Genomic DNA, 24582 nt, shown 5'->3' on the forward strand with positions numbered 1-24582 from the left:
CTTTTATAGACATCACACTGGGACTCAAGCAACTGAGTCCAGAGCAGCAATAGATTCATCTCTTACAAATGCTTCAAATAAATATATTGCATGCATGCTCTGTTGCTAAGTCATATCCAGCTCTTTTGTGATCCCATTGACTGTAGTCTGCCAAGCTCCTCTGTCCATGGGATTTCTCAAGCAAGAATATCTGGGAATGGGTTACCATTTCTTTCTCCAAGGTATCTTACTGACCCAGGAATCAAACCCACATCTTTTGCATTGGCAGGTAGGTTCTTTATCACTGAGTTAACAGGGAAGCCCACTTACTAAGCAGTAATTTGGAAAATTTGCCCATCCTTGGGGAAAAAGCTTGATGGTGCACATTATTTCAAATATCAATGCCGATTTTACTGTACAGAATGATCATCTCTGCCATCATATCCTTCACAGAAGGATCTATTTGACTATTTTCTCTTTTACAAATTTTATTTACTTATTTTTTAAGAAAAGAAACCAAATCTAACAAACAATCTAGTCTTTAACACCCTAAGAATTTCCTTGATGAACTCTGTGTGGTTCCTATATCCATTTTGGATGTATGCAAATTTACATTTCATCTTTGACTGATTTGCTATATTCTTAAAGCAAAGATTTATGACAGCTAAACCTAGAAACAAGCAGACAATAATTATTTATAACAATTCTGTCCAGACCAATTGTGCTGGTGGAGACAGAAAGGCCATTGGCACAATGAAGCCACGGACTGAATTACAGTATTTTATTGTCTTCCATACTCATTAAACCTACCACATAGTAAACCATATTAGGTTAATTTGAAAAAGTCTCAAATCTGAAAGAAATTAGTTATTTTTAAATCACACTGGGAAATTCTCTGTTAATTGATTGTAATCAAGTAGTATTGATCATTAGCTCTTTATTTTATGATGAGGTTGTTAATGATGATCATGGTGACGGTGATAATGTAACGTGTACACAGAACGGTGGAAATGTGTCCTGTTCATTTGAAGAGGATTTGTCTTTATGCCAAGTGTATATTGCTTTACATGGTGGTCTTGCAGCAGTCAAGAAAAAGACAGGAACAAACATTTTAGGCATACATGTAGACTCAAAGGAGGATTCATCTTAGATTCACTTTTCCATGGTCATGTTTGAAGTGTTGACCAAGCTTGTCTTGAAATTAAAATTGTTTGTTGAGGATAAATACCATTATTTTAATTTTTCCAATAGGTATTATACTTATCTTTTAGGAGTAAGGCAGGTCTTTTGCCAGTTTTACATGAAAAAAATCATGTCTAATTTGAATACGTTAACATATTTTGTCATCAAAAATTAATTCTAGTAAAGGAACCATAACCAGGAAAGCAATTTAACTATATTTCACGAGAAAAGAGAGAGAAGAAAAACTTTGTCATTCTCTGGGCAGCTCAGTTAATTTGATGTGCTTTGATGTAAATTTGGGGGTTGCTTTAATTTCAATACATATTTTTTCACTTAATAAGGGAAACAAAAGAAACTTTCAACCAGCAACTCCAGTTTGTTATCTCAGAATGTTTTGGCTTCTCAAATGTGAGAACATTATTGTTTTTATTTCCAGGAGGAGATAATAACACTGAAGCAATAAAAAAGAGTCAAGGCAGCTTGCACAGCACAGGAAGTTCACAGCCAGAGACTTAATTTCTCACACAATGTGCTGTGCAATGGGCCCATTAACATAGATGAATAGGCTCTTTAAAGGTTTTTTTTTTCTTCTTCTTCTTCTTCCAGATATGCAGCTGCCGCTGAATGGTGATATGTTAATAAGGTACTCACTTGCCTATTCTTCAGGTACTCTGGCATTCTCTACCTAGGTAATCTCCATATAGGAAAAGCTATTAGGGGCTTGTATCTGCTACCACACCTTCAATTATATTAACACCTGCACTGATAATCCAGTAAGGTAAACTAGTAGGGGGCCTATGGCCTTAGTCCACCCCTTTTCTCCCTACAAAGTTACATCTGAAGGGTGGAAAAAAAAGGAAGGAGTAGAAGGAAAAAAAAAAGGAAAGTCACTTTTATTACACATCAGTGGGAACCTTCTGAAAAAGCTTTCATTCCTAGGAAATTGTTATTTCTTCAAACAGCTGACAGCCTGCAGAGGAAACTCTTAATGGAAACCCAGCTCCTGCATTGTTATGCAGGGCCCTCATGTAGATTAAGGGGGGTGGATTAAGTTAGCTTCCAAAGGGTCTATTGTGTGTAGCATTAATTTGCAGGGCTCTTGATATTTGAGTTTGAAGGTTTATAACCTCAGTGTTTACTTAGATGAACTACATCCTAGGTTTGTTTATTTCCGTCTGCAGTCTCTTATTTCCTAGTAAATGTTACATTTATATTTGTTAACAGCAAGAATGTTGTTATAAATCCCAAAGAAATAATTACACATGGTTATTCATTCATTTTAAAGCCTCAATCCTGGTGCTCCCAGGTCACTTTTCACAGTTATGTTATAGAAGATTATACAGATAGATTCATTTCTCAAGAATGTTTATGCCATCCAGTTAAATAGCAAAGTAAAGACTATATAGTTAGGAATGAAAGCTTAATTATTCCTCTCCCACGTGATCACTTTCTGTGAAATTAACATAACTGCCCCTTGTTTCTTTTGTATAGCAATATTATAAATACATAGCATCCCCAAAGCTGTGCCATTTTCTTCCAAATGAACAAATTTACTATAGAACTGATCATAACTTTTTTTTGTTACTGTTTGGATGATTACTTTGTAAAGACTAGTTTCCAAGTTTGAATATTTCTTAATGCTTTCAAATCACTACTTGCAGGCAAATTTGTGTGATGTTTTAGACGTAGGAACCCTGCAAAAGTCTCATCTTCCAAGATTAAATTGCAAATGTCTATTCACAAACTTGTTCAACACCACCCCTAATCTTACTCCCTCCTTCTCCCCACCCCACCCATATTGTATAGGCGGTTGCTAATGTGAATTTAAAATTCAATATGAATGGCTAGGGGGAAAAAAGGCATGCCCATTGGAACTTACTCTGCTCTTAATCTGGATTTAGGGACTCAATTGAATAGAAGTACATTATGCTTGAACAACTGAAGTTTCTATTATTTTTAAACCTTTTTTACAGAAAACAACACCAACAGCATATTGAATATTTTATTGCACATTTTCTGCTTATGGTTAGTATTTTCAAGGTCTAACAGGTAATTTAAAGTGTCACTATCATGGAATTATCCATGTTAGCATTTATAACTGTTAATAGGTCTTGTGATATAGTGGTGAGATCATTTATTTTCTTAAATATCAGAGATCAGGAACTTTGTTCTGGCTCCAAGTACCTTGGGTGGTTCTCTGAACTTCTTTGGAGTCTTACTTTTTCATCTGTAAAAATCAGAGTGAGAGTCTGATATCTAAGCTAATGAAGTTCTATGATTCTCACCAAAATATACTACTTCTTAGGGACTTCCAATAAATTTGATATACCTGGACCTTTCCTACTAGCAGTAATTAGATTTGCTAATCTATCCTTATTTCCTAGTAATGTATATTTAATATTGCTGTTTATAGCTCTCACTATATATATATATTTTACCTTTTTTTTAAATTTCAAGGGAAAACTGTTGATTAGGAAACTGTTGTTAGGAAAACTCTGACAGACGCCATTGAAAACATACTGGCTTATAGTAGTGAAACTTTGAAGCAAACTTTTAAGCTCTGATTACTCTTAGCCTGGTAAGTAATCATGAAAGATGGATCTTATTACTATTGGCTTGTTGTTTTTGTTTTCATCATGCAGTTCTTCAGGCTGTTCCTATGTGTCTTGAAAGACAATCTGTCCAAAAATAGAATTTGTTGATTCAGCAAATGTTTCTTGAACACCTCTCATATGCCACACGTTGTGCTACGTATACAGGATAGAGTTATGTAAAGAAAGAAATGGCCTGTGCCCTTGGCAGGATTATTTTGGGAGCAGTGCCTATCATATTGTAGACCCATAACAACTGCTTTATTGAGTGAATGAAGGTATCTATGTTTGTACAAATGAATGAATAAAGCTTACCTTTAATGAATTTAGGTTTTTCCTAAGGCTGATAAGATGTATAGGTTCAGTTCAGCTCATTTTACCAGTAATTTATTGAGTATTTTCTATCTGCCAGACATTAGGTTTAATCTTGGGAATTTTTATTCGGGAAATTAAATACCAATAAAAGTTGACATAGCAACATGAGAGCCTTATATGGACTATACTCAAATACTTACCAATAGATATGAACTCCACACACTATGATATATGCTGAAGTGCTGGCTTATTAATGTTTCATTTAGTTCATGTTTTATCTTGATCTTATATACAAAGTTATTATTAGTGTGGGAGAAACAGTAATAAGAAAATATTCAGACCTCAAAGACTACTCATAAGCTGGATCAATGACCGATTGGTTCAGCACATGGTGCTGAGAGAAAAAGTGGAAGTCAGTTTTCAGTTCCTGTGTAGTGATGATAACACTATCAGCTGTCTTTTATGCTGGACTTACTAAACACCAGACTTTGTCATGCATGCTCTATGTGCATTACCTGATTAAATTTTTCTGATAGCCCTTGGAGGTTTGGGCGTTATTATCCCCATTTGACAGATAAAGAAACTGAGGTTGAGAAAAATGAGGTAACCTGCCTAAGCCATAATGGTACCAATGGTAGAGCTAAAGTTCAAGGTCAAGTTTCTCTTACTTCCCAGTCTCTTCTCTTAATTACTGCATTACTGTTATTCTATCTTTGTGGTCAAAACACTCTGTAGCTATTTCAGGTCTGCTAGTTGCTAACTTTGTTATTTCTGCTATTCCTCAGGAGACTGCTAGGTACCAATATTAATTGCAGCTTAGTGAAAGAACAGCTTTCAGGACTGTAATTCATCAAAGAGAATTTTATTAAGCTCTTGTCCAAAGTCTAGAAATATAACTATTTTCATGGCAATAGCTGCAGCAAATTAGAGACTTCGAATGGAATATCAAATATAAGTGCTTCTTAAAAGTATATATATGTGTGTGTATATATACATATTTATAATATCTTTGCAAGAATAAGATGAAGGAGGTGGCAATGATTAAATGGTAGCTTTATGGAACTTGCAAACTGACCTGCTTTGAGAATATTACCTACATCCCATTATCATAGCAAGAAGTATGAGAGTTTCTAAATCTGAATGAAGAATATAAAGGAATACATAATTCTCTCAAAAGGCAAATATAATACAGGGAAGGGAAGATGGGGAAAAGCAGTTGCAAGCAAGCTGGAATTAAATGTCTGATCCACTATTTGACAACTGTAAAAACATATTTGATCACTGATGTCATTACTGGAAAGGCTGATATGGTAAAGCAATGGGTTTGCAGACAACACAATCACTTAATGCTTCTAGAGCTGTCATTTCTTATTTATTTTACTAATAAGAACTTGCTTTTACTGTTTACATTTACAACTGTGTGTTAATAAACTGAGATATGTACAAAGAAGACTTGGACGTAGTTTTAGTTAAAAATTTTGTTGAAGATAGTAATTTGGGTTTAGAGCTTCTTTTTCTGAAATCACAAAGAAAACTACATAGTGTTATCAAAAGGAAGATATAAGGAGTAAATTACTACTTAATAATTTCAGATATAAGTACATACAAATAATGAAGTAAGCATGTATATATTTTCCCCTGTACATAGCAGAATTTCAAAACAAACATACTTTTGATTTTTTTGTCTCAATAGGATTTAGTTGAAAAAGAAGGTGATTTGGTGCCTGATGGTTCTAGGAACAAATACTTGATATCACAGTTATTGTGTGGCCCTAAGGCAGTACTTTAATCCTTAGGCCTCTGTCTTTCCTTGTATCAGATGGAGATAAAAACCTACCTCACAGTGTTGTAGTAAGAGTTGCAAGGAAGGCAGTACTTATATTAAGGGTTGAATAAATGGTTATTACATTTTAGTGAGACCAGAAGCCTGGGAAATTAAGGCATCAAGGGAAAAATGAAACAGAAGGATAAGCTATAAAGATTAAAAATGGTCAATAAAAGTGATTGAGGGAATAAGGATGGTATTGAACCAAGATAGGAAAATGTAAGACTCAATAGCAAAGTTTATCTATATTCTGACTCTTCTGAGTTTTGGAATGGTGTTTTCAGGGGGAAAAAGAGCACAATGAGAAGAGAAAAAGAAAAAAAAGGCAACAATATAAAACTATAGGGAAATTAAAACCAAGAAAATTAGATCAAATATGGAACTTTTATCAAAAAGCAGTTGAGTAATGTGAAGAGAACAGTATGATAAAACAAAAACTCTGGGAAGCCTAGAATAGAAAAGAATAGAAAAACAAAGAAACATGGGAAAGACAGGAAAAAAAGAAAACAGAGAAGAAAAGTTTGAAGTGTGAGTATGTTCAAGCTAGTGGAATACACACAACTGTGCATTTAATTTTGACAGCGAAAGATACCTGAATTGAGCCTGATTTACTCAAAGAAAAAGGCATACTAGTGAGAGAAAGCAATGATTTTTTTTTTTAATTCTCAAGTTAAAACAGAATGTATTTAAGCATAATATATGTCTGTGTTTTAAAATGCATATGGAATTCTGGGATTGGGGCAGGGAGACATCACTTGATTTCACTATAAATTTTACCCATCTGGATACTAGAAGTGAGACATTTATTGTTTACTCATTCATCCAATCAGAGAAGATAAATTTTTCAAATTGCAGTTATATCAACAGATACAACAGAGATCTTAATTAGTTAAAAATCTTTATAAGTGTCATTTGGCTGAATGGATAAAATAACAAGAGCAACAAAAATATCTCCAGCCACACAACAAGCCATCTAAAAATTCTCTGGGGATCGATTCCTCACTTCTATAGCAAAGTAACACATGTAACTCTACCACAAATCTAAAGGCAAATAGATGTTCCTGTTCACTTTTTCTTACAAGAAAGCATCTGCTTACAATGTTTTTTTTTTTTTTTTCTGTTATTTTTCTCTTGAACGTTCCAATTCAAAAACATCACCCTACCACCTTTTTTTGATTGTTAAATCTCTGTCCTTAGGGCTACATCTCTATGCACCAGAGAAACGATCTCATTAACAAAGTAGTTCTGTGTGTCCTTAATACTGAGGCCCTAGACTGCAGCTGGAGGCAGTTCTCTACTCAGCCCGCAGTGCCGAGTGACACAGACAGGCGACATCATCTGAGTACTAACTTCTACTACATCCAGACAGACTGCGAGAACCATTTCCAAATCGTGGGAAGACGTTAGAGAACCAAAGGTAATCCTTCTGTTTCTATGTCCAATTTTTGCAGCTATCAAAGATTTCCACCTGGAAGGAAACATTGGGGATGGGAGCAGGCTCTGTGTCAAAACTGATAAGTCAGGAAATGAATGTATCCATCAGGTAGGAAATAAAGGGCAAACACAGAAAGAGAAGAGCTTCTGATATTTTTGAAAAATGAAAATCTCATGCAAAATGAATGAAGTGGCTTTAGGATCAATAGAAAAAGGAAGGCTTTGTTACATGGGAATTAAACTGCAGGCTAGTATCTGTAAATAGGAGGAGGGGTTTTTGTTTTATTGGAATCTCCAAGTTGGAAAGGACTTCAGAGATCATCCAGGCTATCATGAATGATCATATCTCATACTTTTCTTTTTTTTAAAGGGGTGGCTGCAAAGTTTTGGACAAGACCTCTACAGGCAACTGGAAGCACAGTGTACCCAGGTGGTGGGGCTCGTCTGTGGCAATATATTTTCCAGTCTGTCCAATTGAATATGGCTGTAAGGGGAATAAAACCCCATGTAATCTCCAGCAGTGACAATTTAATCAGTTGTGTAAGAGGAAGAAGCAGAGTCCCCTCATTTTCATATTTGCATATTTGATTTTTGCATTGGGGAATAGAGGTTATGTGTTTCTATTACTTTCCATTTGATTTTAATATTTAACCCTTTTAGGAGCAAATTTCTTCCAATGTTAGGAAATATTGAGTCAAGCTGGTCAAAAAATAAGATTTCAGTTTTCAAATAAAGCTCTGGATGCAGCATGTCTTGTGTAACATTTTTTCCTACAAAGAATCTATGTGCCGAACATGGCTGTGTTCCCAGCTTCTGCACATTATGCATCCCCTCTTAACATTCAGAGATCCACCCTGAAAATGAAGGCAACTATTTGGAGAACAATACGAAATGATGAGGTAGCCCTATACCTATACCATAATATGTCCCCTTTTTTGCATTTGCATTTTTTAAAATGGTAAGTCTTAATAACTGCTGCTATTCCTGAGAAAGTAGGATTTCTAAAATACCTTATATATACAGGAACCCCTTCTTATGAGGTTATAGAAAGGCAATAGATACAGTTAAATTAGTAAAATTCCATTGTTTTAAAACTCTGTTTTACAACTGGCAGAATGATGTTATTATCCATAATATGGTAACAGATCAGGGAATAGATTTTAAAATAAATAAGATGCAGGTAATTCAAAGTCATCATCAATTACCCTTGTGTGACTCCCTTGAGTATATTAAAAATCCACTCAAAATGGTTTTGGATTTGAATTGCTGGAACATAGATAGCTGTTTTTTCTTTTTTCTTTTTTAATGCATCAATTCATGTAAATCTCTGATTGTGAAAGCTCCAGAAGTATGTTGGGTAATTAAAAAAAAAGAAAAAGAAAAAGCTCATATTCTACTTGCTTAATACTTTACAGTTTCTCTATAAAAGTGAACTCTGAAGCCAGGCTTTCACTGCAGAGGAAAAAATATTGATTTGATTCTATGTAATTTTGCAAAAAGAGAAAAAAAATTTTAAGTTTGAAAATGTTCTGTGCATTAAATTTAATCTACGTATGTATTCACACACGTGTGTATGTTAGGCCATATTAACATATGGCCTAAATATTGTTAGTTAAATTCTATAAGAAATTACTAAAATTGGTATTTGGAAAAGATAATCCATAGCATTTTATTAAAAAGCAGAGCAGATCGTCTTTTTATGTTCATGAAAAGTCCACCAGTAGTAGTATACAGGTATATATAATCATTAGATGACAGGTATAAGATGCTTTGGGGATGAGCAGAATTCACATTAAATTCCAGCACATAATACGTTAAGTTTTGAATGTAGTCTTATTTATTTAAATCTGCATTCTGATGGTCACACTTTGAAAGAGGTAACAAATATCTGTGATCCAATGATTACCTATTCAAATTAACCCAGCTTCTTTGAATATGATCTAATGATTGAATGATCCCCCAAACACTGTAAGTCCTTGGGGAAATATACTGATGTCCCAGCACATTTTCTCAAGGCTTGGAGAGGACTAGATCTGCCAAGGAGTTGCCTTGAAGCATGGACGCTCTGCTCTACCTAAACACAAGTCCTAGGCTTTAATCACAATGGCTAGGTTCACACTAAAGCAATTAACCATATGATTGCTTTCACAGGAGCCCAACCTCATCAGTATCTTTCCTTCAGGCTAACTGACAAGACTGGGTGTAGTCAATGTAGTCAAGTGAATCTGATTACCTAAGAGGTATAAACCTCTCAATACACAAATACGGGTAGGACTATTCACCCTGAATCTAGTTTTTAGAGGTTGCCCTTTTATAATCAACCCTATAAATTTAAATGATCAAGGTAAAATATTTATGAAGCAAGAGTTGGCAAGTTTTACAAGGAAGATTGCGACCAAATAATACTAGTCTGCTGCCTAGATTGTGGGGTTTTGTTTCAGTTTGTTTTGATCTTTTTAACAAGAAGTGAGTGAGCTCTCAAAATCTAAAATAATAAGATTTACTTTGAGAATTTGAAAGAAGTAAAAATACCCAAGAAATGTAATTTGTAATTTAATAGCAACTTTAGAGAAGGATTGAGATGTGTGTGTGTGTGTGTGTGTGTGTGTGATATGCCTGTGTCCTTTTTTAGCCTTGTTAAATCTTGTTACTTCACTAATCATTGCTGGATTTGGTGGTATATCAAGTGTGAACTTGAAACTCTCTAGCATCCTTTTCTTAGTATCCTATTGGGAAGTTCTTGCCAGCATGATAACAGGATTTTTCGTTACTACCCACTAGAATTATTTCTTCAAAAGTGTTTTCCTAGCTTAAAAGCTGAATATAAGATCTGAGCAATGTAAGTGTTCCAATGGGCTTGTCATTTCTCAGCAATTTTGAGATTATCATAAATATTCCTTAAATGCAATTAAAATGCACTAGACAGCAAGTGACCCACCTCCCATACTAAGGAATTCATGTTTCTGGTAGGTAGTTGCCAGAAATCTGGGAGGTTATATGGTCTGATGGGCCTCACTAGGATCATATCCCATTCTAGAAGAATGCCAATGTACATGTTGGTACGAAAAACTTGTTGGAGTCATGAAACTGACTCCCCGAAAGATTTCCGAAATTGGGAATTCAACAGTTTTATCACCTCATGTGAAGAGTTGACTCATTGGAAAAGACTCTGATGCTGGGACGGATTAGGGGCAGGAGGAGAAGGGGACGACAGAGGATGAGATGGCTGGATGGCATCACTGACTCGATGGACGTGAGTGTGAGTGAACTCCGGGAGTTGGTGCTGGACAGGGAGGCCTGGCATGCTGCAATTCATGGGGTCACGAAGAGTTGGACATGACTGAGCGACTGAACTGAACTGAATTGAATAAAAAAAAAGGTAATCCACAGAATTTTAGTCTTGATGTTGGGACCCTCTTAAATAAAAACACTTACACCAATAATATGGAGATATTTTTCTTTAGGGTGTTTAGTAGTTTGTCTTGAATCAAAGAGGACTTTTTCAAAATTAGCAATTTTTTTTTCTGATTTTAAACACCAAATCCACTGCTTCTTATGGTCAAATATTTAGGTAAATGATAAAACAGTGCATTCAGTAACTTGGCAAATTGTCCCAGCAAACGTCCCCAGTCATCCTGGCTCCTTGTACTCAAAGCCGAATGTTCAGAGAGTCTAGATGATTTGCTGAGTGTCTGGGGTCCCAGAGGCAAAGTATCTAGAAATCTAAAGGAGAGAAATAATGCTGAGAGAACCAAATTTTCTCACCATCACTGACAGAACAAACCTGTTGGAGATCAAAACACACTTGCCTTGTATTCTGGAGTCCATACATTTATCTCTTGTCGCCTTTTTTTTTTTTTTTTTCCTATTCCTAAAGAAAAATAGACATACATAAATAAATCTTATTTATTTCTTTAAATAAATCTAAAGAAAGCAGTTATGGAAAAAACTCTGGGCAAGATGGAGTATAGCTACAGCCTGCTTGAGGATTGATGAAAAGATGGATGTGCCTGTACCCGCCTCACACTGGCTGCTGCTTCCAGTAGAAGAGGCTGTGTCTCCCCACAGCCCAGTGCTTGCAGCTCCTGCTCCTCCTTCCGCCTATTCTTGGCTGTGGATTCCCCTGTGCTCTTTGTGCATTTTAAGTTTAATTTTGCATTTAAAAACTCAATTGGCTCATCTGTTAAGCATTAAGCAGCTCCCTTTTGAGCCACAGGGGGAGCCCTGGGAAAACCCACAGCTGCTGGAACATGGAAAATGGGTTTAAAAAAACAAAACCATTTTGAAACTTTAAAGCATTTTAGCAGCCTTGGATTTCCCAATCCTTACCCCCCAAATGGTTCATCTGTTTAACTTTTATCTGGTATTGGAACACACAAACCAGAGCATTAAATAGCCCTCAGATGACTTTTTGTTTAATACAAAATGAAAGTAAGAGCTAAGCAAGCCATGTGGGAGGAACTTTCAGAGAGCTATGGCCTGGAATACCTGCAAGCAAATTCTCCCTCCAGTTATAGAAACAATTCTGAAATTCAGTCATGCCTGCTGGAACCACAGCCTTTCCTACACTCACTTAGGAGTCTAAGACATACTCCCCACCTCCCAAAAAGGAGGCGAGAAAACAAGTCCCAAACAACTCCAAATCCCAGCTTGTAAAATGACAATAAAATTGATGGAAAAGTTAATAGGCTGGGGATATTAATGAAATGCTCCATCAAGATTTTAACTTTCAAAATGATTTGTCATTGACTAAAACTTCATGTTAAATACAGTTGCATAGGCTGTAGATGAACACAAATTATCATTTCTTTTCCAGGTTCCTAAATATTCCCCTAACTAACCTTGGAACCCTGTGGTAGGCGCCCAAGTTCTAAGTCCTAAGTCCTATGATTAGTTACCAATTCCTATGAATGGACTTATACTTTCACACTTTTATGTGACATAATAAAGCCCTGTTTGGTCACGTTGGTTAGATATCCCTTTACTTGTAGACATACACCTTCTAACTGGCACCAGACTATAAATTGTGTTATTTTTTCTTCTAATGGTTCATCTTGGATGAGACCAAGGATTGCAGGACATATCAATAGATTGAGACAGCATTCAGAATGATGATAACCCTTAAGAATAAGGAAGAGAATGTATTTGGAGGGAGGAGAGAGAAGCTATGCAGCAGGGACCATGAGTTCTATCTTGAATTTAGTGAAGCTGTTCATACATCTTGGGGGAAATATAAAATAGAAGTGAATATCTGAGTGTACCATTCAGAGATCATATCTGTGCTGACAACATGTGTTAGGAAATATTTTGCATGGAGCCAATCCTTGTTGATGAAGGAATTAAGTCTATCTGAAGAAAACATCAAGCCAGTAAGAATTCAAAATATCATTATTTCAAAATAGGTCTATCCCTCCTTTGGTATATCTACAATAACTTTGAAGATACCCAAAAATCCAGTTAATTACTTTGTATATTTATTTTTTAATTGAGGTATAGTTCACACACAATATTATGTTAGTTTCAGGTGTACAGTTGGTGATGGCGATGGCACCCCACTCCAGTACTCTGGCCTGGAAAATCCCATGGAGGGAGGAGCCTGGTGGGCTGCAGTCCATGGGGTCGCTAAGAGTCAGACACAACTGAGTGACTTCACTTTCATTTTTCCTTTCATGCATTGGAGAAGGAAATGGCAACCCACTCCAGTGTTCTTGCCTGGAGAATCCCAGGGACAGGGGGCCTGGTGGGCTGCCGTCTATGGGGTTGCACAGAGTTGGATACGACTGAAGCGACTTAGCAGCAGCAGCAGCAGGTGTACAATGTAGTGATCACAGTGATCACATTGTGAAATGGTCATCACGGTAAGTCTAGTAACCGCTAGTCACTATACAAATTGTTACAGTATTATTGACTATACTTCTTATGCTGTACATTATAACCCCATGACTTATTTTATAACTGGAAATTCCTATTTCCTAATCACTTTCACCTATTTCACTCAATCTCTCATCACTCTCCCTTCTGGCAACCACCAATTTATTCTGTGATTTTATTCTTTTTTTATTGCTGAATAGTATTTCATTGTACATATATACCCCGTCTTCTTTATCCATTTATCTGTTGATGGATGCTTAGTTTGCTTCCATATCTTGGCAATTGTTAATAATGCTACTGGGAACATTGGGGTACATGTATCTTTTTGAATTGTTTTTGGATTTTTCAGAGGTATACCAAGGAATAAAATTGCTGGATCATATGGTAGTTCTAATTTTAGTATTCTAAGAAACATCCATCCTGTTTTCTATACTGGCTGCACCAATTTACATTCCCATCAGCCGTGGACCAGGGTGTTCTTTTCTCCACATCCTCACCAACACTTGATATTTGTGCTCTTTTTCATGGTAGCCATTCTGACCAGAGTTAAGGTCAGTGTGGTTTTGATTTGCTTTTCCTTGATAATTAGTGACGTTGAGCATTTTTTCGTATGTTTGTTGAGTATTTCTATGTCTTCTTTGTAGAGATGTCTGCTGAGGTCCTCTGTCCATTTTTTAGTCAGTTTGCTTCTTTTTTGGTATTATTTAAAATAGTCTGGAAGTGTTTCTTCCTAAGGAATTTTTTGTGACTATTTTGAGAAGGATAGGTAAAACTATGTAAGGGATTTTTTTGGTTCATTTTTTGTTTTTACGCATTCAACCACCTCACATCTTCTGATTGGAACACTTAATCATTTACGTTTAAAGTTATTATTGACAAGTATGTACTTATTGCCATTTCATTAATTATTTTCTGGTTATTTCTGTTCTTTTTGTTTCTTTCTTACTCTCTTGCTCTCTTGACTGTTGTTTTGATAACTTCTTTAGTGTTATGCTTGTATCCTTTTCTCTTCATTGTGTATTTGTTATCAGGTTTTGGTTAGTGGTTACCATGAAGCTCTTATAAGTAAGCTATGTATGTAGCAATCTATTTTAAGATGCTTTCTTAAGTTTGAACACATTCTAAAAGCACTACATTTGTACTCCCTCACCCCCTGCTGTGTTTTATGTTTTTGATATCATATTTTACATCTTATTTTGTATATCCCTTGACTAATTTTAGATATCTATGATTTTACTAGGTTTGTTTTAAATTTTCTTACAGCTACACAAGCGGTTGGCTTCCCTCATAGCTCAGTCAGTAAAGAATCTGCCTGTAATGCAGGAGACCCGAGTTCGATTCCTGGGTCAGGAAGATCCCCTGGAGAAAGAAATGGCAACCTACTCCAGTATTCTTGCCTGGAGAATTGCATGGACAGAGGAGCCTGGCGGGCTACAGTCCATGGGGTTGCAAGAGTCAGACACAACTCAGTGACTAAAACACACAAGTGGTTGATCCACTAACTTTACCATATGTTTGCCTTTATTGGTGAGATTTTTTTCGTTCATAATTTTCATATTTCTAGTTGTCTTCTTTTTTTCTTTTTTGTTTAAAGAAATCCCTTTAACATCTCTCATAAGGTTGGTTTAGTGGTGATGAATTCCTTTAGTTTTTGCTTCTCTAGGAAACTCTTTAGTTTTCTTCCAGTTCTGAGTAATAAACTTGCTAAATAGAGTATTCTTAGTTATAAGTTTGGTTTTTTTTTTTTTCCTTTTACTATTTTGAATATGTCATGCCACTCCCTTTTGCATTACAAAATTTCTGCTCAGAAGTCAGCTGATAATCTTATCTGTATGTATGCATGCTCAGTCACTTCAGTCATGTCTGACTCTTTGTGACCTCATGGACTGTAGCCTGCCAGGTTTTTTGATCCATGGGATTCTCCAGGCAAGAATATTGGAGTGAACTGCCATGCCCTCTCTGGGGATAATCTTATGTGGGCTCCGCTGTTTGTAACTATGGCTTTTTTCTTGCTGATTTTAAAATTCTCTCTTTATATTTAACTTTTGACATTGTAATTATAATGTGTCTTGGTGTGGGTCTCTTTGTGTTTATCTTATTTGGGACTCAATGTGCTTCCTGGACTTGAATGTCTTTTGCTTTTATCAGGTTGGGGAAGTACTCAGCCAGCATCTCTTCAAATAGGTTTTCTGTCTCTCTCTCTCTTTTCCTTCTGGGACCTCTATAATATGAGTGTTATGACTGATATTGTCCCAGAGATCCCTTAAATTCTGACTTTTTTTCTTTTTGCTTCTAGCCTGTCTTCCACACTACTGGTCTACTCTTCCGTATCATTTAATCTGCTGATGGTTCTCTCTGGTGTTCTTTTCATTTCTGTTGTTTTATTTCTCAGCTCTGATTGGTTCCTGTTTATATTCTCTATCTCTTTGTTGAACTTCCCATTGTGTTCCTCCTTTCCTCTCCTGAGTTAAGGGAGTTTTTAAATGACTAATAACTTGAACTATTTATCTGGAAATTTGCTTTTCTCCATTTCATTTAGTTATTTTTCTGAGGTTATGTCTTACTCTTTCACTTGGAATATATTTCTTTGTCCTTCACTTTGGCTAACTGAAGGCTGAACACTGAAGAACTGATACTTTTGAACTGTGGTGCTGGAGAAGACTCTTGAGAGTCCCTTGGACAGCAAGAAGACTAAACCAATCAGTCCTAAAGAAAATCAACTCTCAATATTCATTGGAAGGACTGATGGTAAAGCTGAAGCTCCAATACTTTGACCACCTGATGTGAAGAGCTGACTCATTTGAAAAGACTCTGATGCTGGGGAAGATCGAAGGCAGGAGGAGAAGGGGATGACAGAGGATGAGATGGTTGGAGGGTATCACTGACTCAGTGGACAAGAGTTTGAGCAAATTCAGGGAGATAATGAAGGACAGGGAAGGCTGATGTGCTGCAGTCCATGGGGTCGCAAAGAGTCAGAGACAATTTAGTGTCTGAACAACTGGGTTTCTTTCAGGAATTAGGCGTATCAGCTACATTTCCTGGATTTGAAAGTGTGGCTTTCTGTAAAAGGTGTCTTTTGGGGTCCTAGCAGTGCCACCCCCTAAGTTTCTAGAATCACTCCAGGAGTGTCCTTCATGAGAACTCTGTGACTGGGCTGCAGATGCTATGCACAGACTAATGTGTGAAGTCAGCCAAATGGCCCAGTCATAACTATTTGCATGTATTCTGATATGAAAGGTCAGACCCTGGAAAGGAGTCACTTAGGGGGGTTGCCAGTGCCAGACAAGTGCCTCACCAGGACTGGTGGGATGGGAGCAGTTTTAGAGGGGTTATGATGTTCGATGAGAGCATCTGTTGGAACTGGAAGGATGGGAGCTACTTTGGAGAGACTCCAGTTCCAGCTGATGGTACCCACCAGGTCTGACTAGGAGCAGGGTAGTTTTGTAGAACCTCCAGTGCTGGCCAAGGGCAAGCACCAAGACTAGTGAGGAAGAGGGGCACTTTGAAGAAGTGCCACAGCTGACCCCGGGGAGACCAAACAGTGCTAGTTAGACAGAGAGAATCAGAAATGGTATCTATTAGCACCAGGTTAGCCAAGTATAAGTTCAGTCCTCCCCACCAAAAATTGTGCCCACTAGTTCCTTTGTAGCCAGAGAACGTTCCAACAGATTTTTTCCCCTTAGCATCTGCCATAAAATTAGTCAATGAATCTCCTTCAGGTGCTTTTCAGACTGCTGCCTCTGCACTGGCACTCAGGATAAGAGAGTGTTTTGCATGAGTCTTTCAAAAGCAGAGTCTTGGTTTCCTATAGCTTTCTGGCTCTCCTAGATGTAAATCTTCTCAGTTTTCAACCTTAAGTGTCACTGGAGTTCGTATTCCTAGTGCAAGCTCCCCAGGCTAGGGAGTCTGATGTGGAGTTCGGAGACCTTGCTCCTCAGAGGGGACCCTGGAGGCTGTCATATCCCACCGGCCCATGGGTGTGAGTCCTAGCCAGCTGGAAACTCTACTCCTACCTATCTCAGAATGGCTGTTTATTTTTATCTTTGATTGTGGAAAATCTTTTCTGCTAGTTTTCGGGTTGTCCTCAGAGAGAGTGTCTCTATATGTAGTTGTACTTTCGGAGCGTTCATGGGAGGAGGCGAGCCCAAGGTTTCTCTGCTCTACCATCTTTTCCTGCCCCTCTAGTTAATTATTAAATATTCAGTAAAATTCCTTTCTAATCTTGCTCCATTTCAATCAGATTACGCTTGTTCTAATGTCTCTTTCTGAAAACATGTCAGTAGTATTCCATCTCACTCAGGGTAAAATAGCTTGATATAAAATATAGTACTATTTTGCTCACAAAGAATATATTTAACTTTTTCTTTCTCATTCTTATCAGTCCACCCTATTATATAAATACCTGCTTTTTCCTCCATAATATGACATATATTTTAATGACTCTGTCTATTGCCTTTCTCCTCTTTTACAGATGAGACATCTCAAAATTCCAGAGCAAAGTAAAAGAATCTAGTATTTCTCAAACTGGAGAGAGGGCAATAAGAAAGGAGAGGTAGGGCATGAAAAGGGAAAAATGCAGGGAGTGTATGAAATTAATAATTTTTTGTCCCTTCATATAGGATGTTGGGGCTTCCCAGGTGGCGCTAGTGGGAAAGAACTTGCCTGCCAATGCAAGAGACTTAAGAGATGAAGGTTCAATCCCAGGGTTGGAAAGATCCCACGGAGGAGGTAACAGCAACCCACCCCAGTATTCTTGCCTGGAGAATCCCATGAACAGAGGAGCCTGGAAGGCTATACTCCATAGGATGGTACACAGTCAGACACAACTGAAGCGACTTAGCATGCATGCATGCACTTAGTATGTTGATGCAAAAGGTGAGAGTATTTCAAGAAGGAAGGTGGGTCCTTCTCAGTTGACTGCTGCTGAGAGAAGCATTGAAAAATGGCCTTTTGATTTGGTGACTTTAGTAAGAGTTACTTGGGTCAGATCAGTTCAGTTCAGTCACTCAGTCATGTCTGACTGTCTGTGACCCCATGAACCGCACCACGCCAGGCTGTCCATCACCAACTCCTGGAGTCCACCCAAACCTATGTCCATTGAGTCGGTGATGCCATCCAACCATCTCATCTTCTGTTGTCCCCTTCTCCTCCTGCCCTCAATCTTCCCCAGCATAAGGGTCTTTTCAAATGAGTCAGCTCTTCTCATCAAGTGGCCAAACTATTGGAGTTTCAGCTTCAACATCAGTCCTTCCAATGAACACCCAGGAACGATCTCCTTTAGGATGACCTGGTTGGATCTCCTTGCAGTCCAAGGGACTCTCAAGAGTCTTCTCCAACACCACAGTTCAAAAGCATCAATTCTTCAGTGCTCAGCTTTCTTTGTAGTCCAACTCTCACATCCATACATGACTACTGAAAAACTGTAGCCTTGACTAGATGGACCTTTGTTGGCAAACTAATGTCTCTGCTTTTTAATATACTGTCTGGGTTGGTCATAACTTTCCTTCCAAGGAGTAAGTGTCTTTTAATTTCATGGCTGAAATCACCATCTGCAGTGATTTTGGAGCCCAAGAAAATAGTCAGCCACTGTCTCCACTGTTTCCCCATCTATTTGCCATGAAGTGATGGGACCAGTTGCCATGATCTTAGTTTTCTGAATGTTGAGCTTTAAGCCAACTTTTTCATGCTCCTCTTTCACTTTCAAAATCAAGAGCCTCTTTAGTTCTTCTTTACTTTCTGCCATAAGGGTGGTGTCATCTGCATATCTGAGGTTATTGATATTTCTCCTGGCAATCTTGATTCCAACTTGTGCTTCCTCCAGCCTAGCATTTCTCATGATGTACTCTGCATATAAGTTAAGTAAGCAGGGTGACTATATACAGCCTTGACGTACTCCTTTTCCTATTTGGAACCAGTCTGTTGTTCCATGTCCAGTTCTAACTGTTGCTTCCTGACCTGCATATAGGTTTCTCAAGAGGCAGGTCAGGTGGTCTGGTATGCCCATCTCTTTTAGAATTTTCCACAGTTTATTGTGATCAGAGTGCTGCTGATAGAAAGACTGGAGTGGGTTAAGAAAAAAAATTATAAAAAAAGGAGAGGGAGGAAGATGAGAATGGAGTGCAGAGAATGGCCACCCGGTACAGAACTGTGGCTGTTCAGAAAAGAGAGTCATGCAGAAGCTGTGGGTACTGTGGAGATGGGACAAGGCTGGTTGTTGTTTTGAAAGGGAGAAAAGAAAAAGAGAAAATGTTCAGTGTATGTTCCCAGATGAAGCAGCAGGAAGTAGAATCTAAAGCACAGGCAGAGGCATTGGCCTGAGACTGTTTGAAGACACATTCTGGATCAAAACAGGAGAGAAGGAGGAAAGCTTAGACTTTGATGGTATGCTTGCTGTTTATTTAGAAACTTAAGAATGTTCCAGTTCCTTTTTTATCTTGTGATACTGTTATAATTTTTTCTCTTATATCTGTTCTTATGTATTTGAAAATCTTGATCTATGATTAAAAAGAGAGGGCTGTCATTCTAATATTTTTTCATGACATGGAAAATAATAGTTCAACTAACTATTTGTTATAATAATAAAGACCAGAAGCAAAAACCAAAGGCCGGGATCCTAGAGTCTTTCATGTTGACCTCTGTTCTATCATGAACTTTAAAATCTGTTTTACATCAGACGCTGCAGGAAATAGAATAGGAGAACATGGGAAAGGAATATATCCTGCTAAGACTGCCTAGATTCAGTGGAGTTGCTGATATTACCAAAGAGAAACAAACAGCAGTTGATGAGGGTTTTCAATATAAGTAAAAATGCTTTGATGTTAGATGATTTTTTTTTAAAACAGAAAGAAAGATAAAGACTTTAGCAAGAAAATATTGTAATGAAACTTAGATTGACCAAAGTTTGGTCCAAGAAGTAAAGATGCAAGGAAATGAATAGGAGTGAGGCCATGGAACATAAAAAAGTACTTGTGAGTCGTTTGTTAGAATTCATAGTGATCATTTCAATTTATGGTAAAATTTCTTGGGTCACATGAAATTTTAATTAAGCATTCTTTTCAAAAAAGAGACTGGACTAAATTTTTAGGAATGTGCTCAAAATATGATAAATTGTCCAGAGCCACTTTTGGGTGGATATTCTGTATTTCATTACACTTTCAAATAAACATTACTCTTTAGCTTTGTGAAACATCTTTGTATATTATTATAGCTTTTCTATTTTATATCTTCCCTTCCTCTCCTGTCATTGCCTTTAAAACTGTTATTAGGCTGATGTTATTTACCCTTTCCTGATAAGGTTAAAAGCACTAAGTGAATTGCCCACTGCCTTCAGTGGAGGTGGTATGGTAATAATGATTGGAATGAGTAAACAATTGTACAACTACAAATACAGTGGGAGCAGGATCTATTTGCATGAACCAACATTTAACACACTGTAGTGAAAATGATTCCCTCCTGTTAGGGAGGCGTTATATCTCCCTCAACATAAGGGTTATATCTGGGAGGTTGAAACACATACCCAAAGTAATTTATTCCACATAATAAATATATAATTGTTGTTTCCATAACCCTAATCTTCCTTTTTTAATTGGAAAGGATGGAGCCAGGAAGAAGGGGCACAAGTGCACATACTCTGGTTGCCTATCTGGCAAATACCAACATGCCATTCAAGATTTATTTCCAGCCTTACACATGTCATGAGGTCTTTCTGAACCTCCCTCCCCTTGGAAGAATGTATTTCTTCCTTCCTTGCACTTCCAATCTGAAGAAGGAAAAAGAGAATAAATTCAAACTGCCCCATTCATTATTAATTAATTAGATTATTTATTACATGTATCTATAATTCTTAAATAGATTTATATCTTGATTCTTTGGCAGGATAAGTCTCATTTTTCTGCTTAGTATTGTCATAACAATCAATGTTGTATTTGGAGGGAATTCATAGCAGCAGTCATCAAAAACTGAATAGAGTATGGCTAAATATTTAACCTTATGAATAAAACAGAACAAATCAACATAAAATAGACCTACCTAACCCTACAATTTAAAAATCAGCTTTAACTTAACTTCAATAGGGTATACATTGGGTTTGTTTTCTTAAAATCATTCAAAATGTTTTTTTTTTAATTTTTACTAAAAGTAAAGTTAAAAAGGAGAAAAGCAAAACTGTCTTGAGAAATTATTAAATTAATTTATTTATTGAGTGGATTCAAATCTTGAAAAAAATTCTGATGCTGAGCTGATTTTGAAAAATGATCATCTTCCATGTTAGGAAAGTTTAAATTACCAGTTTAAGCCTGTTCAAACTATTTTTATCACATTCTTAGTAATTTCCCATGGAAGCATTTCTAAAGGCTCAACAAAACATTTATAATTTTATAAAACCTTTTAAATTAATTTATAACTTAGCTATGAGCTTCTTTTTGGGAGACTCAAAACAGTAGGTGACCTTATATCCATAATGTGTATACTTAAATGTTTTATTACAGCAGAGTGAATTAGGATGGAATTATTTAACTTTCCATTCCAACGTTTCATTTAACTATAGTCAGCTTGGTGCTTTACATAAACCAATTATTTCTGTTTTATACAACTGCAAGATCACTTTTGTATATTCTAACTGTTTTGCTTTATTTTCAACTGTAGAATGGCTTTTGGTAGGGAGTATAAGAAAATACTGACCAAACTGAATAATTCTCTTGGCATTGTATCCCATTAGACATTTAAGAAGATCAATGTTTTCTCCTAATCTTGATTAGTGAGACAGAACATATACCTGATTTCTCCTCCTCTTAGTCCATCCTTTTTTAGCTCAGCTGTTACCATGACAACCAATTGTGTGCTGGTATAACCTGGACACATTGCTCCAGCCCAGTCATACCTCTTTTACTTTCTGTTCCAGAGCTTCTTTACCTACACTTACTTTCAGTTCTATTTGTCTTCTATTCAATGTTTACAGGGCTGTATATTTTCCTCTGTGTAGCATTTCAATCACATTCACATGATAAATTGGGTAGATTTCTAACTAAAATTCATTATTTTCATTAGAATTAATTTTAGCTTTGATCTCCCAAGTTAACCCAAGGGTTATGTAGAGAAATCTTCTTAATATCTAAATAAATATTTGCCTTTATTTGTGCTGTCCACTGGAGAAAGAAATGGCAACCCACTCCAGTATTCTTGCCTAGAGAATTTCGTGGACAGAGGAGCCTGGTGGGCTGCTGTCCATGGGGTTGCACAGAGTCAGACATGACTGAAGCGATTTAGCATGCATACATGCATTGGAGAAGGAAATGGCAACCCACTCCAGTATTCTTGCCTGGAGAATCCCAGGGACAGAGGAGCCTGGTGGGCTGCTGTCTACGGGATTGCGCAGAGTCAGACACGACTGAAGCGATTTAGCAGCAGCAGCAGTGCAGTCCACTCCCTGAAATGTAGCCTGAGTGATTTCTGATTTGGGATCCTCATCAGATGTTCTTTATATAAAATATTACATGCTTTTTAAAAAAGAAATTTCCATGGGTACAAGTAATTTTTATGTAACAAAATGTTATATTGGAACTCTTCCTACCTCAAGTTTGGCTGAGGTCAAGAAAAGAAAAATCTGGCAAATACTCTCACACTTCACTGTGAGGAGCTGTGCAAAGTTATGAGAGTCCTGCAAAAGAGGACCTGAAAATCCACTTCGCAATTCTTGCGCATCAACCACTTTCAGCCCATGTAAACTGCAGACTCAGACTTCAGCCAGAGGTAAGTTAGTAGAGAGAGGGGGGCTTTTTCTGGAGAGAATCTTTATTGGGTGCTGAGGACCCCCCACCCCTTCACTTTAACTTTCATGTGAAAGAAACGTTACAGAGACCACTCAGACAAGTTGTTGTGTGTCCCTGAGAATATCAGACACTTCTGAAAAATCTAACGGATACAAATTGTGTGAAGCTCCTTGTGTCTTCAGAGTAGAGAGCTCTGGTGAATGGTAAGAACCTGTCCACTGACAAAGGGCCAAAGCTATGCACATCTCATTAACGTGCTGGTAGGGGTGCTGGTAGGAGCTCCTCTAACCTCTGGGGCAGTGTCCTCTCTCCTCTATGGCAGTCCAGGCCATCTGTGGTTGGAGCCAGCCACTGTGGTTGGATCCAGCATGATGACTCTTGTTAGAATGAAATTCAGGAATCTGACCAGAGCCTTCAAGGGTAGGGAGCACAGAGGACATTGCACAATTAGGACATTGCAGTAGAAGAAAATGTCTTTGTACTAGGAAGTCTCAGGGTTTTTCCTCAAACCATGACTGAAGGGAGTTATTCCCTTCTCCATGGTATTTTCCAGACCCAGGAATTAAACCAGTGTCTCCTGAATTGCAGGCAGATTCTTTACCATCTGAGCCACCAGGGATGAGGATTTGCAACCCCAGAATATGCTACTTTCATATATTGGTTATTTTGAGCAAAAGGCACTTGCAAAACAGCATGCAAAAGGAAACTTTCTCCAACTCCTTCTGTTTGCTTGAAGAAAGATCACCCAAAAGGAACTCAGTTTTCATAAATCCCCTCTCAGGGGGATTTATCTCATCATCATTTTATGATTATCAGTTTATTTATCTCATCAACCAGGTGAGATTGACTATTATCACAGAAGAGGAGCATTTTTTGCTCATTTTCCCCTGGGTATCTCCTGTGATCTCCTGTGTATATGTGAAGTAGGCATGGTAAAGAACTTCTGTCTATTTTATCTCTTGGTTATCTGTTTTTCATTACAGAAAGTCTCAGCTGAGAACTCAGGGTAAAGGAAACATTATTTTTCTTCCCCTACTGTTGTAAATAAAGTTTTATTGAGACACAGATACTCCCATTCATTTTTGTATTATTTTTTGGCTGTTTTCATATTACAATAGCAGAGTTGTGACATAGACCACATGTTCTTCAAGTCTAAAAATGTTTCCTGTCTAGACCTCTGCAGAGAATGTTTGTTACCCTTTATTTTTATCTCTTTCAACTTTTAGTCACCAAATCAACTTTTAGTTGGACAAATCATTTGGTTTCTCCCACTACTACTGTGAAACTGTCGATTTCTCTTGATGTTTGAATCTGTTTTTACTTTGAAGATTTCTGAAACTGTTTAGCAAAATTTCACGATTTTTGTAACTGATATTGACTCATAACTTCATCAGTACCCAATATATCTCTTTTTCCTTTTTAGTGAACCTCCCCTTCAATTCTCTTTGGTTCAGTCTCAGTATAATATAACTGCTTTCTTTGAGTTAGCATTTGCATTGGCCTAGTACTTAACTACCATCAATTAATTTTTAGTCTTTCTACAATGTTACTTTGAAGGTACTTATCTTTCTAAAAATCTTATAACTACATTTTTTGAACTTTTATGTAAAGAACTTAA

General features: G+C 37.1%; 1 long non-coding RNA gene across 1 annotated transcript; it reads left to right on the forward strand.

The window, feature by feature from the left end:
- Window positions 1-1718: 1718 nt before the first annotated feature.
- On the forward strand, window positions 1719-8077 carry LOC120858365. Its single transcript, XR_005719847.1, has 2 exons — window positions 1719-7309; window positions 7697-8077. It is a non-coding gene; the product is annotated as an uncharacterized LOC120858365 (long non-coding RNA).
- Window positions 8078-24582: the final 16505 nt, after the last annotated feature.

This window comes from Oryx dammah, unplaced genomic scaffold, assembly GCF_014754425.2.
Source record: "Oryx dammah isolate SB20612 unplaced genomic scaffold, SCBI_Odam_1.1 HiC_scaffold_2, whole genome shotgun sequence".
Lineage (NCBI taxonomy): Eukaryota > Metazoa > Chordata > Mammalia > Artiodactyla > Bovidae > Oryx > Oryx dammah.